At 36.7% G+C, this 15863-nt stretch overlaps 1 protein-coding gene across 1 annotated transcript in view; it reads left to right on the plus strand.

Annotated features, from left to right (window-relative positions):
• The window catches only part of LOC150089905 (uncharacterized), a 268835-nt gene that overhangs the window by 141949 nt on the left and 111023 nt on the right, over positions 1–15863 (plus strand). Inside the window, exon 2 of the mRNA XM_090390125.1 lies at positions 2230–2344. The gene's annotated coding sequence lies outside the window, so the exon portion shown is untranslated. The remainder of the gene's footprint in view (positions 1–2229; positions 2345–15863) is intronic.

Consider the following 15863-nt stretch of genomic DNA (forward strand, 5'->3'; position numbering starts at 1 on the left):
TATTTACCAAACTCCTAAGATTGGTGTACACACAAGTATACATGCACCTGTTTCTATTCTTAGCTACCCTAACACAACCCATGTGTTTACTTGTACCGCGAAGACTACCAGCAGTCTCTGAAACGTCCTGCATCTTGTTTTCCAGGCTTCTGCTCATTCCAGTAGAAGCAGTGCAAGAATCACTTTCACCTCTGCCAGTGGCTACTGTTAATCTATTAGTTGTATCCCCCCCCAAGCTAGTAGTTTTCCGACCCACCTAACACTGCTTCGATAGCATCAGCAAATATTCTTGCTCTCTTTCTATTTAAGTGTATTGCATCCCCGTAGAACCAGTTTCTCCTGTTAACAAGTACAGACCTGGCTGAAAAAAATTCTACCTCTTGAGCCTTGCACAATCTTTTCAGGGCCGAATCGATCGACAAGGCTCTCATCATATACTCCCTTCTATCGTGTCTCTGGCAGAATTGCAGACACTTTCAAATTCAATCCTAATTCACGGCTTTTTTTGAACAGTGAACTGTACTTGTTATGTAATTCTGCCGGTTTCCTACTCTTAATATCATTAGTGCCAACATGTACAACAATATCACCTTTTGTGCCCTTAAAAAAGATGATATCTGCTCTACAACCTCATCAACCTTTGCCCCTGGCAGACATACCCTGGTCCTGTTCCACCTACCTTTTTTACAAAGCATGTTCCCCGTTTCCCTGACAGTAGCATCACCAACAACTACTAGTTCCTGTGGGACCAGTGCACTCTGCATTGCGGGTTGCCGCCGTGTTGCGTGATGACCAAGTGCAAGCTCTGGCATTGATGTGGGCAGCTGAGAGCTTGATGGGCCCCTCAATTTAGATCCTTCGAGGGCATCCACCCTGTCCTTCAAGCTCTCATATAGGCCCATAACAACGCTGAGTTGTCGCCTGATTTGGTTACACTCCTTGCATCGCGCGCACACACAAAGACATCCCCCATGGCAATATCATGTCCCGTACCCGAATGCTCCACAAACATCATGCAAGCAGCGCATTTTAAAAGGCTGTGATTCGTGGGGCAAATGATCCCCCTCAGTTCTCTTCTGAGCCACAGCACTCCCATTAGCTTGAGCCTTTTGCTTTGCTGCTCTGGTCTGAGTCATGATTTTGATTTAATTTTAATAAAATTCCAATTTCAGTACAAAAAAATATATATAGCGCTATATATATTTTTCATTATCAAGTATTTTCTACGAGTTCCGTTTATATAACTTCCATATCAAGTTATGTATTAATTAATTATGTTACATTTGCAATCTAAGTCGTTATATGTATTTAGTTAAAAGTACAATTTAATTGACAACGAAGTTTAACAAAATTAATAGATTTTACTGATTAATTGACTATATTATATACTATACTATACTAATGCTATCTCGTTCGGGATATAACGTTGTATCGTATAACAAAGGTGGCAAATTACGAACGGTAAATCTATTGACAATTTAGTATTAATTAACTTCCAAATCTCGCTGTCTCAATTGAGAATAAACTAACGATCCTCCCTAGATCTATAAGCTACTTATAGAAAATAATTTGATGTAACAATTGGTTAATGAAACGGCTAAATATGGCTAAAAACCTTCTCGTTCAGCAGAGCTGCAACTTGTAACATGTGGATTTGATACCCTTACCGATACTTTTATGCAATTACAAGGCCGAGTAAAGAATAAATGCACCAGATTAATCAGAAAATCACAAAATAATGCTATACTACTAAATTTAAATCAAAAGTTTTAGAAAAAATAATTTCGAATCAATAAATAAGAAAATCCACTTAGTGGCTTTGAACACGTCTAGCTCCCACTCAATTTTTCTCAGCGAGAAAATTTGCATTGACTGTGGCTCTAGTCTGTTTGACTGAAAAATATAGTGCTGCTCTTGTATTCTTTCTGTCTTTTGAAACTTCTCTAACTCTATGTGAAACTTCTCTAACTCATTTAAACAGAAAAGCAGATTTTTTATTAGTTTCAATGAAAGTTTGTGCTTCTAAGTAACTTTGATATAAATCAAGGTAAAAGTGATGTAAATTTAGACATAAGCCTTATATGTATTAGTTTCACTTTTATATCTAAAAAATAATTCCATAAAATATTATTTAATTTATTTTTATTTTCATATAATTACAATTTTCACAAAACTGATGTGGATCAATAATTTTAGATCATAGAATAAATGGATGCTTATTTTTTGTAGATGCTGTTCCTATCAGAATTGTGCCTGATACTGTGCCTTAGTATTGTAGATATACTCTGAAGTAGTGTTGCTGTATCTTTTTATGCTGATTTAAAATTTCTGTTGTATGTGACAGGTAAGTGAGCTCTTTAATTTCCCTTTTTAAAAATGAAGTACTTTTTTTCCCCCATTTACATTTTCCTTAATAGCTGTGAAATGTTTGTTTAGTTTATTGAAACAAAATATCAGTGCAGTTATTTTCTCATTTGCAACATGCAAATAGAGCACACAGGCTGAGATAGTTAGAAATTCATCAGATTTAAAGCTGACTTTAAAAGTTTTGATGCCAAAGCAGTAAGAATTGATGTAAAGTCCACACCTGATTATTGTTGCTTACTGTTCTTCACTTATCTCTGGAAATATTCCAGGAGACTAGCAAGTGTGTGATGTGTCACTAGGCCCCAGGACATTTATGCACTTGTGGGGGCCAAAAATTCAAATTGAGGAAAGACTTTTAGAATAAATGTGCTGAATTTTTACGTTTAGCCAGCAGGTGGTTGATTTCTGGACCAAACTTCCATCTGTCATTGTGGGAGTTGATAGGAAAAACCGGACAAACATTTTTCAGTGACTGGATGGGTGAAATGGGAAGGTGTTTTTTTTTTTTGACTGATGCTGTAAGCTTGGTTTTTGCATCATATTCTTTTACTAATGCTAATTACAATGTGTATTGGAGACAGTTTAACAATGCATTCCATGTCTGTGTCGTCTAGCATTTTATAGATCGGATGGAAATTATGCAATGTACTGAACTGCCTTCCCCTCTCACAAGTTTTAGTACATGTTTAGATAGTGTTTATTACAATCATGAATCTCTTTCTTTGGCTCCGATCATAATTCTCTTTGAGCTGATATCTTCTTTGCATTGAAAGCTGCAAAGTTGTTAGTAAGAAAAGATTAGTGGTTATTGATTAGTGAGAAAGGGCTAGTTATCTCCTCCAAATATTTTAACTAAGAGCTGGCAGTATTTTTATTTCAAACTTTTCCTCGATCATTCTGTCAATCCTACCCCTTGAAGATACTTGGTTTTGGTTACCCCAATGGCCAACCCTCATTTCCATAAATGGTATAAGACCTATTTACTTTTCCTCCCAGAGTATTCCACCACTCTGGTGGAATAAAAACTTGTTTATGCTGTTTAAGAATAAAGGCCTCATAAAAATTACTGCAAGAATCCCACAGAGGCTAATAATAATTTATTTCCTGCTCACAGGCATACCTTTAATGTAGGTAAAGCCCAAGCTGTCTTGGACTTTGTTAAAGACTATTCAAAGTAAAATGGATTATTTTTTCCTGATGCAGCTACTATCTTGCCAAACTCTTTTGATCTTTTGGTACAATCCCAACATTGTACCTCTCATGTTGTGACCATATCATATATCTTACAATGTTAGGCCTGATATTTTTTGCCTTTAGCCAGCACTACCTCATGCAGCGTGTCTGGCAGAATTACTATCAATATAACATGTATATATTCCATAAACTAATGGTGATAGAATAATGATATTTTTATTCACAGGTGCACAAACTTCCAAAATGTCATCAGATCTACACCTTCAGTGGCCTGACAGATATCAAGGTTGTATTTTATATATTACCAGGTGTTTCACATCTGTGGCATGACAGATTCAGAAGCAGTAATTATTCACTGCCAATGCTCAGCCATATCCTGTATCAGTGTTTGGTATACAACTTTTTTTGCTCCCCCCCCAAACATAAATGAAGAGTCAAATCTGGTGACTGAAGAGGCCAAGTGATGGGAACTGCTCCTCCAATTCAACTCTCTGGAAACTGTTTATTCAGGTAGGCTTTCACTGGACTGGTGTTAATGCTGGCTCCATCTTGCTGAAAAAGGTATTCTTGTGGTATCCAAGGGATTGCATAATTTCACCACAGTATGTTGAGGTATGTTGCCCCTGATAATGTGGCTTCTGTGAAGAAGAATGACCCAATCACGGAATCTGAAGTCATGGCACACCACATCTTCACTTTCAGATTGTGGCACTTGTGTTTCATTACCACATCTGGACTTTCACTTCTCCATACAGTGGGTCCGCAGTTACGAGGATTTGAAAATTAAAGAATTAAAGCTTTTTCTCTTGAGAAAATTGACCAAGCACTTAAATATTTTTTGTGAGAACAATCTTCTTCATGATTGTGCAACAAATGTTAAGCACAAAGTTAAAGACATAACTAAATGCTAAGACACAATTTTATCTGAAAAAATACGACAAAAAAACACACAAACTGTGGATTGATTCTTTATTCGTACAACCGAAAAATAGTGTAACTTCAATAAACTTTACTTAACCTTACATTGTGTAACATATTATAATAAAAAATGTCTAATAAAATAATTTTTTTCATTTTTCAGTTCCTTCATCCATATTTTACTATGTACAAGTACATAATAAACATTACTATATAAATTCGGTGTAGATACACCATATCTATTCATCTTTCACAACGAGTTGCCCATGTATTGCACTACATCCAATAAATAACGTTTCACTTGCAATACCAGGGTATCTGCCCACCCACTGATGAAAAGCCAACTACCTTTGAAACGGTGCCATCTGAGTGGTGGCACCCAACAAGAATAAATAACAATAGTCTTCTCTATTAGTGAAGCGTTACTTATTCAGGGTAGTGCAATACATAACTCATTGTGAAGAATGAGCACAATATGAGATACAGTTGAAATGATGCCTTTTACACTACTACCGTAAGTTTTCTTTGAGAGTTGTCTATAGTGTATCCACACTGATATTATATAGATATAGAATCTTAAACTCTTAAAATATTATGCCTAGTTGCATTTAGTTTTATTTAAATAATAAACATTACGAAAATTGGTCCCTGTTTTAAGTGGAAATTTCTGGAACCAGTTATCCTTGGATAATGAGGATCCCCTGTATTTGACAGTTGTATCAGTTCACTGTACCAGAAATGTGAAAGATGGCTTCATCAGAGAAGGCAGTGCAATGGAGAAATGCATGTCATCATCTATCCATGATAACATGGAACTGTTATCACGAATAGATGATATCATGGATAGATGTCTTGAGCGAACATGCTCCGTTTAGGTTTGTTGCTTGCTTGTAGCTTCTGTACCAACTGGATCTTGTAAGCTCTAAGGCTTACAAGATCTCTTCTGCATGATATTGTGTATAGCTTGTGGAATGCAGTTTACGACTGGCCTGTTGAATGGAATTGCGGGAGCTACATTGGAAAGCAGCCTGGATCACTTCAATTTTATCAGTGTCGACCACTGCGTAGTTGTCACTTCCTTTCTTCCTCAACACAGAACCTGTTTCCAAATTGTTTGTCATTTCACTATTCTGTGACATTAGGGATTCTGTCTGTATTCCTGGCTCTCCTGAATTTCCTTTGCACAGTAATAGGAAACTTTAATTCAGTAAGCCAAAAGCAATAGTGAACTTTTTGTTGCATGGTAAACAATGTCATTTTGATACTAAGTGTTATGCATGTGCAATGCAGTATGCATGATCAATTGCTCCTCTGGCTGCACCTACAGAAAAAAAAAAAAAAACTTATTCTATCTATCATTATTAGTTTATGAAATATATACAATTTTTTATTGAGTAGTAATTCTGCCAGATATTTTGTATTATACACACATTTGAGTAGACCATGGTTCAAGCCCATGTGACTGATAAATACGGTTAATGATTGTATTCATCATCGAAATAATTATAAATGCCTCTGATATAGTGGTTGTACTGGAGTATAAACAAGAACAAATGAAATCCTGCCCTTTCTGGATTTGAGTATCTTGTTTATTATGAATACCCTCTCTAATATGGTAGGTTCATCCCTCCCTGACTATTTTGCCTTAGGTTTTAATAAGATTTCTACTTGTTGCATTAAAATTCATCTGCCATTTCATCTCATTTCTAAAAGAAGCTTTCATCCCTCCACATTTAAAATTCTATCATGTATTACCCATCCAATTGTTTTAATCCCAGCAATCTGAATTAATACCACACCAATTCATTCTGTTTGCCCTTATTTAAAATATTTTACAAATGTCTGCTTCAAAGTCTATCGAGTTGTATCCTTTCACTTGGCTTCAATCAGTCCATTGTGGTATCTCTTGATGTTCTACAGAAACTTGTTTAATGGCTTCTACTCTATATAAAGCATGGCAGAAAAAGCAGAACCTTCATTATGTTAGATATATCCTCTTTGCTGATTCAAATATACTTTATCTTTGGCTCTCTCTTAAAAATGCTTCAACAGTTACTCACAGTTGGTGTTTTTCACGAACTTGTCTACTATTGTATAAACAGTCTCTGCCTTCCACAAGATGGAGTCCTGTTGGACTTGTTATTCTCGCAGATCCTTTTTAGAACTTAAATTTCTTCTCATATATTGATGATGACGACTTCTTCCTAATCCATCTGCTGTCTGTCTTCTAATTCATTATATTCTAGTTTTAGGAAAAAGGACAATTTCTTAACTTCATAGATTATATTTCTTGTTTTGAATTAGCTATTAATCCTAATAAGACTAAATACCCTTGTCTTTCTTCTCTTTCCATTCAATCTATAGCTATCATTCCTGTTCCATGGGTTAAATTCCATCGTGTTTATTTAGATGCAAAGATGCAGTTTGATACTAAACTCTGTAACACCGTACTGCGAGATTTCTGGGCAATGAATTGTGATATTTCATTAATTTTATACTGAAAATGAAATGTGATTTTACATTAATTGTAAAGTATTTCATACTGAAATACTTTACAGTCTTAATTCTGCCATTATTTATGTATGCATCCATTCTGTGGTCTCAGCTTCTAAATCAGCCCTACAACCAGCCAGTTAATTCTTGTATTTCCTGTTGTCTTGGCTCAGTCAAAGGTTAAGTTTACTACAGGCCCAATCTACACATAAAATATACCAGCAACTCAAGATAACATCAGTTTTGATAGATACTCAGCTGCCAATTTACTGAATTTATGATGTTGAATCTGTCTTTTTGACTCGTTGGACTCTTTCTGTCTCACTGTCAGGCTGTTGTTCGTACCATAGAGCTTCTCGGTCTTTTTCTTTTCACAAAAAATAGTAAAACTGTATTTAAATCAGAGTATGACCTGAGAACAGTTTGCTGTAATAGTTTAGTTGGCCATTGGAGAGGGGAAGGAAGAAGGGAAAAAAATACATATATATTTTTATATAAAGGGCTTATATATTATTTTTATTTTACATTCATATATATGGGGCTTAGAGGGGAAACAGGTATTCCGTGTGTTATCAGACACTCAGTCTAAAACAATGATGGATCCATTATTTTTCTATTACAGAAGATTTAGAAGTCCAGTTGGCCTGCCTCCCTAAAATCCACTCATGCACACCTTCTTGATGGTAAGCCCTGTTATGTCACTAAGGTGGCAACGAACGTGTAGAGGAAAAGACCACACCCTCCAGCACATGACAGCACGACGAAACAAATGGCCCTCAGTCCCCACGCTTTCACTACCCCTCTTACGGCAGCGAGAGGATCAGAGTGGAAGCAGAGGGTGCTAAGGATCTCTGGGTACGACCAGGGTGCCATGCATGGAAACTGAATTTGGCCGGTTACAACATAAGATCGCTCATCGGTGAAGACAGGATATTAGAGCTGGAAAAGGAACTAGAAAATGTGAATTGGAATATTATCAGTTTGGCTGAAACAAGAAGAAGAAATGAATCGCTTATAAGTTTATCAAGTGGAAATCTGCTGTACACCAATGGAAATAGTGAAAGGATTGAAGGTGGAGTTGGCTTTCTGGTCCATAAAGATTTAAAAAACAATTTGGAAATCAAAAGTACATCACCAAGCATGTCAAGACATACTCAGGATTACTAAGAGGTACAAGCTAAAGGTTATAATGATTTATGCATGAACATCGAGCCATGATGATGAAGAGGTTGAAGAAATGTACGCCGAAATTGAGTCTTCTAGATGAGCAGAAAACCCATTACACTATCATTATGGGGGACTTCTATGCTAAGGTTGGAAAAAGACAAAACAGTGCAGAAAGGGGAACTATAGGAGATTTTGGAATTGGTGAAAGAAACAAAAGTGGTGAAAGACTTGTGGAATTTGCAGAATCTTGAGGATTGTCGGTAATGAACACTTTTCAAGAAAGGGTGAACAGGAAGTGGACATGGAAGAGTCCAAATGGATTAACAACTACTAAAATCGACTTCATCCTCACTAACAGGCAGTATATCGTGAATGATGTTACCATCCTGAACGAGGTAAATGTTGGAAGTCATCACAGAATGGTAAGTCGCACACTTGATATAGATGTAGGAAAAGAAAGGAAAAAACTGACTCTAGTAAATGATACGAAAGTCTTTGAGATAACAGAAGAGGAGAAAAAGCAGTTTGTACTGGAACTTAAGAACAAGTTTGAGCTTCTGCAGACTGCTCAGGACCAAGATATTAACAAGGAATATTACAACTTTCTGAAACCAATAAAGCCCAAGAAACCTATAGGTAAAAAGAAATCCAAAGAAGAAAAAATTAGACAAGAAACACTTGTCATGATGAACCGAAGGCAACAAATGAAGAGTAAGATAAATACTGATAAGGAGAAAATTGAGTATACTGAGTTATGCAAAGCCATTAGAAAGAGACTCAGAGAGGTATAAGAGGACATAACACAAGAAAAGTAGAACAAGCATTAAGGGAAAACAAAGGACTTAAATCAGCAGCCATGAGCAGTAATACAGAAAGACAAATGATACTGAAGCTGAAGAATAGCAATGGTGTACTTATAAATAGCAGAGAAGACATAATTCAAATAGTAGAAGACTACTATAGAGAATTATACAAGGAGTAATGGAATGATGCCAGCAGTGGGGAAGATGAATCGCAAATTACTAACACGTATGACATACCCGATTTTCTTTCTAATGAGATAAAACATGTGTTGAAAAAATGAAGAATCAGAAAGCCCCGGGAGAAGATGAAGTTACTGTACAGTTGTTAAAATTGGGAGGAAGAGACATGACACAAAAACTGGCAAGACTCTTCACAAAATGCATTAGAAAAGGTGTGATGCCTAAGGAGTGGAATAATGCAATCATAGTTTTGCTGCATAAGAAAGGAGATATATCAGAAATTGGAAATTATAGACCAATTAGCTTGTTATCCCACATCCACAAGTTGTTCACAAGGGTGATTACTAACAGATTAGAAAGAATACTTGATGAAAATCAACCGAAAGAGCAAGCTGGCTTTAGGACAGGCTTCTGAACTATGGATCACGTTCACGTTATATCACAGCTAATGGAGAAAGCAAATGAATATAAAACACCATTATGCCTGGAATTTGTGGATTATGAAAATGCATTTGACTCCATACAGCATAAGGCAATGTTTCAGGCACTGGAAAGACAAGGCATAGATACCCCATATATTATGATTTTGAAGAAAATATATGCTACCTCCTTTATTAGACTAGACAAAGACAGTAGCAAATTTAAAATTGAGAAAGGAGTTCGACAAGGTGACACAATATCTCGAAGTTGTTTACTGCTGCCCTTGAGGAAGCTTTCAGAAGATTAGACTAGTCTCAGAAAGGAGTCAATGTGAATGGAGAGTACCTAAACCATTTACTATTTTCAGATGACATTGTGGTCATAAGCCACAATCCCAAAGAATTAGAGGAAAAATCTTAATCAGTTATGCAGAGTTAGTAAGGATTTTGGACTAAAGATGAATTTGGCTAAAACAAAAGTAATGATGAACAAGTATGCCACAGAAAGGGACATATCGATTGAAGGAGCAGTAATTGAAAAGGTGGAGTCATATACTTATCTGGGACAAGTTATTAGCTGTAATAATGATAAATGGCTGGAAGTCAAGAGAAGAATAAATTTTGAATGGATAGCATTCAGGAAATATAGTCACATACTGAGGAAGCAATGTCCCAATTTGTCTGAAACGTAAAATAATGAACCAATGTGTACTCCCCACCATGACTTATGGAAGTGAAACTTGGGCACTCACCAAAAGAATGAAAGAGAAGCTGAGAACTACACAGCAAAGAATGGAACTAATTATATTTGGAATCAGACTGTTAGAAAAGAAGAGAAACACTTGGATTAGGCAGCAAACTGAAGTAAAGGTCATTCTTATCAAAACTAAAGAACTAAAATGGTCTTGGGCGGACATAGCTCGAAGACATGATGACAGATGGGCTAAGAAAATAACAGAATGGTACCCAAGAGGAACTAGAAGAAAACCTGGAAGACAAAGGTGGAGATGGATAGATGAAATTCATGAGTTTGTGGGTAATAAATGGATGGCCATTGCACAAAACAGAAGGAACTGGAAAGTTCCTTCTGTTTTGTGCTGGAGAGGCCTTCATCCTGCAGTGGATTGAAAATGGCTCATGATGATATATATACACACACAAGGGTGTCTCAAAAATACACGGCATAACTTCAGGTATGAGTTCTTCATATGTAGACAATAAAAATATTTTATATCAACATAGTTCTGGAAATGCTTGGTTTCCGAGTTTTGAAGGTCTGTCTATGGCACTGAACTGTTCACATTACCTTATAGTAATTGTTCAAAATGTCCACCTTCTGCCTGAATACAGGCCTCACATCGACATCTCATGGACTTGCAAAGACGATGCCAAATTCCCGTCATGTTTCGCAACGTCTCTCAGCCTGCCACAATTCAATTGCGGAGAGTTTCCGCATCAGCTACTGGAGTCGAATACATCAATGACTTCAAACGGCCACACAAGAAGAAATCTAGTGGGTTAAAATCAGGTAAGCGTGGAGGCCAGGCAGTTTGTCCACCTCTACCTATTCACCGACCAGGAGCACGAGGTGTAGAGGTTCAATGTTCACAAAGGCGACGATGGATACTTTCAAACGTTTTGCTGTCTGGACATCTTCATTCTGGAAACCTTTTGTGGTACAAACGACCAGAGCACTGCCGTCTGCCAAACCGTACATAAAGTGCATATCTGCTTGCTCGTGATTTGAGTACATGGTCGGAATGGAAAACTACCAGATTCTGTCAGTACCTTGTGATGAAGGAAATCACATGCCGGAGATAAAACATTCTGGTTAATAACTCGGGAACCAAACATTTCCGGAACTATGTTGATATAAAATAGTTTTATTGTCTATATATGAGGAACTCATTCCTGAAGTTATGCCTTGTATTTTTGAGATACCCTCTGTATATATATATATATATATATATTATTATTATTATTATTAGCTATATGGTGCAAGGAAGCCTGAGGCTTATGCAGCACCAGCCAAAAAAAAATTACCGAATTACCCCAAAGAGAGAGAGAGAGAGAGAGAGAGAGAGAGAGAGAGAGAGAGAGAGAGAGAGAGAGAGAGAGAGAGAGAGAGAGAGAGAGAGAGAGAGAGAGAGAGAGAGAGAGAGAGAGAGACAAAAGGGAATCACCAAGAAAAAGAAGAATGATGATATCCAGCTCAGGACCCTGGGTGTGCCAAGCCCATACTCACCAGATGTGAGCCCCCGGGGTTAATATATCCCCCCCCCACGGTAGAGCATCAGTAATCCAAACTAATTGGGACCAGGGGTAGTTCAGACTTTCGACTTATCAAAAATACTGCTCTGGAGACTGAAAAAAGAAAGTTTAGTAGGTTTAGAAATAAAAGCACTAACTTCTACTTATATATTTTTATTCATAGTAACAAAACAAGTGGAACTTTCAGCCACAATAACACACACACACACACACACACACACACACACACACACACACACACACACACACACACACACACACACACACACACACACACACACGTACAGGCCTTTAACAAAAATAATTACACAGCACCATTTTTGAACTTCATTTCTTTGCTACCAGATCTCTCTCTGTTCAGCAAGAGTAGTTGAATTGAATATCATTCAGCTTATTGATTGTTTATCGATTCACCATTCAGTTTGTTTATTGATTTTCATATATCATTAAATTTTGTTAATTGGTAAGGCAATAAAAGTGTAAATTTGTGCTTTATATCTTAATTTTTATATCCTGTGGATAATATTCCTCCGATTTTCACTTTATTAGAATTGCCATTTAATAGAATCAAAATTCAATTCGAAAACATGATCACAATAATCAGCGCTTACTGTAATTATTGTGGCACCAGCATTAAAAAAATAAATGCTGGCTCATTCGGATTATTGATGTTTCGAATTATTTGCATTCGGATTTTCGATTCTCTCTCTCTCTCTCTCTCTCTCTCTCTCTCTCTCTCTCTCTCTCTCTCTCTCTCTCTCTCTCTCTCTCTCTCTCTCTCTCTGTGTGTGTGTGTGTGTTTCTGCAGGTTTTCATTTCCAATGAAAACAATAGATTATGACCCAGGGTTGATATCCTCTCAACTTTATTGCTTAGAAAGCAATAAAGATTAATAAAAATAAATCTGCAGCCATTGTCAATACACTGCAGGATATACGCCTTCTCATCAAGTCATGTTGTGAGGTAATGAGTCATAATCTGCCACACTGGTTCAGTGTGGGTTGGCAGATCAACTGTATTTTGCAGTCAGGTGCTTGAACCCCAGTCTTCTAAAACAGAAGACTGGGGTTCAAGCCCCTGATTGTTCCCCCTGTTTTTTGGGAAGGACTCCTTCAAATATTTAATATATTCATAGCAGGAGCTGTATGATTTAATGAATAAATTTGGTAAATTGCAGATTTAGCTTGGTGGTCATCTAACTTTGTCATGAATTCCTAAGACGATAGCATGTTTCCTTATGACAGTCGAAAGTCTGCTAGCTCTGAACAGAATTCTAAGGTAACAGGTTGCCCAGCTGTGTTATCAGAAGCATTGAGTTGAATATTATTTAACTTAAATATAATGGTAAATGGAGAACTAATTTGTCATCAGTAATGCAATTCAGAGAACAAGTTTTATTGAATAAAATAATAATAAATAAAAAAAACCAACCACATAGTTTCCAGTACTTCTCAGTATCATTGATGTAAAGAAATAGATATTTTGCAGAGCAGTTTCTGCCAATTTCAGTGTGTGAGAACTATGAAAATTCTTTTTCTGGCACCATTTTGGAAATGCTCTTGACAGTCAAGTCTGAACAGTAATGCCATTGTTATAAACATTAGTTGTTGTCTAAAAGACAATCCAAACAGAAATAGACAGACAAATGTGGGGAAATCTAACATTTAAAAAAAAAAAAAAACATACTGTACTGGTAAACAATCCTCTGGCTGTATTTTAATATAAAATGTATCTTGTCAGTTAAATTTAATTTCTAGCACAGTGCAGAATGTAAAAAACAACCTGCTCGGAAAATCTGTGTTTCAGGAAACACTCCCGTTTTTCTTTTTTGTTTTTGCAATAAAACTCCCTTTCTTTGCTTGTTTTGGCAAAAAACAAAAAAAAAAACCCAAACTTTTTGAATGTCAGAAAATGGCAATTATGTAGATAGTGATAGAAAGTAATTATCTAGCTGCTGTGGCTTATAGCTTGCCTCAAACTGTTTTTTATATACAAAACTCCACAAGCTGATATGATTGCTTGAAAATCTGGCAAATTGTTCAATGGAAGATACCCCAGCATGCTACATGACAATCTTGTATACTTACATCTGGTCTCTCCTGCATAAGAAAACTTACAGTTGCTTTGTTATTAACATTGTCTCTTTCTATAATCTCTATTTTGTTTTGATTCTGACATGTGGTTTATGGATACCTTGTTCAGATGACAGACTGCCAAAATTACTTTGCACAGTTGAGAACTGAAAAGACATAACTAGAGAAACTTTTGGAGTAAATGGATGGGTGAAATGGGCCCATTACAGCCACAACAAATCTATCATTGCCATGTATTTGGACTCAACTTTCTGTAATTACTTAGTTGATCATTTGTTTATCATGTATATTATTATGACTTTATTGCATTACTATGTAACTATTATGGGGTATTGCCATGAATGCATATTTTGGCAATATATTGAATATATTCATTATTATGTACAGGTAACCCGCGTATAACATGGCATAGCCTTGTATAGCAGAGGCATACGATGCAAGAAAGCAAGCTTATACAGCATCAGCCAAAAAAAAAAAAAAAAAAAAAACAACCTTCCCATTTCACCCATCCATTCACTCCAAACGTTTGTCTAGTTAAGCTTTGAATTTATTTAAGCTGTCAACTTCCACAATGGCAGATGGAAGTTTGTTCCATCAGTCACTCGCTGGCTAAAGGCAAACTTCTGCACCTCTGTTCTACAACTGTCTTTCCTCAATTTGAATTTATGCACCCTTAGTTGCAGAATCAGAGCAAGAGGAAGAATCCCACCAGCATTATTGCTTAAACCATTTAAGGACTTATACAACTCAATATGATCACCTTGCAGGTGTCTATTCTCCAGATGCTGCAATTTTCAGAATTTAAGCCTTTCTTGATAATACTAACCTTTGTTTTACTCACTAATCTCATTGCCCTTCTTTGTACTCGTTTTGGCAGCTTTACATCTTTCCTAAAATGAGGCCTCAGACCTGTACACAGTACTCAAGGTGTGGCCTGACCATTGCCTTATACAAAAGGATAATTACCTCCTTATCCCTGCTAGCAAAATTCCTATATATTATTGACAAGACCCCATGAGCTACTCTTGCAGCCTGTCTGCGCTGCTCAGAAAGCTTCATATCTCACTACACAATTACCCTCAGGTCTTTTTTATTCTCACTACTCTGAGTTAGTACTGCACAGTTGGTATGTTACTTTGGAGTTATTGCTACCCATTGTAGTACTTTGCATTTGTCAATGTTAAACTTCATTTGCCATCTCTCAGCCCATCGGTTCAACTTTTCTAGATCCTGTTGCAGTAGCTTACCATCCTTACTGTCATTAACAACCCTACCCACCTTCGTATCATCTGCAGCCTTAGCTGCCAGTGTGCCATTAAAAACCAAATGAAATCAAATCAAAATCATATCATCTGCAAACTTGGACATTAAGCCTAGTATACCTTAATCAATATCATTGATAAATACAGAAAACAAGAATGGGCCCAACACAGAACCTTGGGGGACTCCACTAATAACATTAGTCCAGGAAGAGCAGTGTCCATTGATTACCACTCTGTCTTCTCCTACCCAACCATCCTTTTATTCATTGTAGCAACTTGCCCTTAATGCCATACTGCTCCAACTTGTACAGTAGTCTTTCATGTGCAACAGTATCAAAAGCTTTCCTAAAATCCATATATGATATCATTCCTAATATATGATATCAAAATAATTTTTTGCATCCAGTTCCTTTGCTACCACATCATAGTATCTGATCAAATTGGTCAGGCAAGACTTCCACTTTAACAAACTCACGCTGTGTCTGAACTATAACTGCAGTGTTGTCTAGATGATCATGCAGTGCTTCTTTAACCAGTGACTCCATTATTTTCCCCGGAACAGGAGTTAAACTGACAGGTCTGTAATGAGTTGTCACCTTTCGATCACCCTTTGTGAATTGGGGATACATTTACACATCTCCAGGCCATAGGGACCTACCCTGAGTGAGTCCAAGGATGCTTTCATAATCATGGCTA

The sequence above is a fragment of the Mastigoproctus giganteus genome, chromosome 2 (genome assembly GCF_048544385.1).
Source record: "Mastigoproctus giganteus isolate SK-2022 chromosome 2, ASM4854438v1, whole genome shotgun sequence".
Lineage (NCBI taxonomy): Eukaryota > Metazoa > Arthropoda > Arachnida > Uropygi > Thelyphonidae > Mastigoproctus > Mastigoproctus giganteus.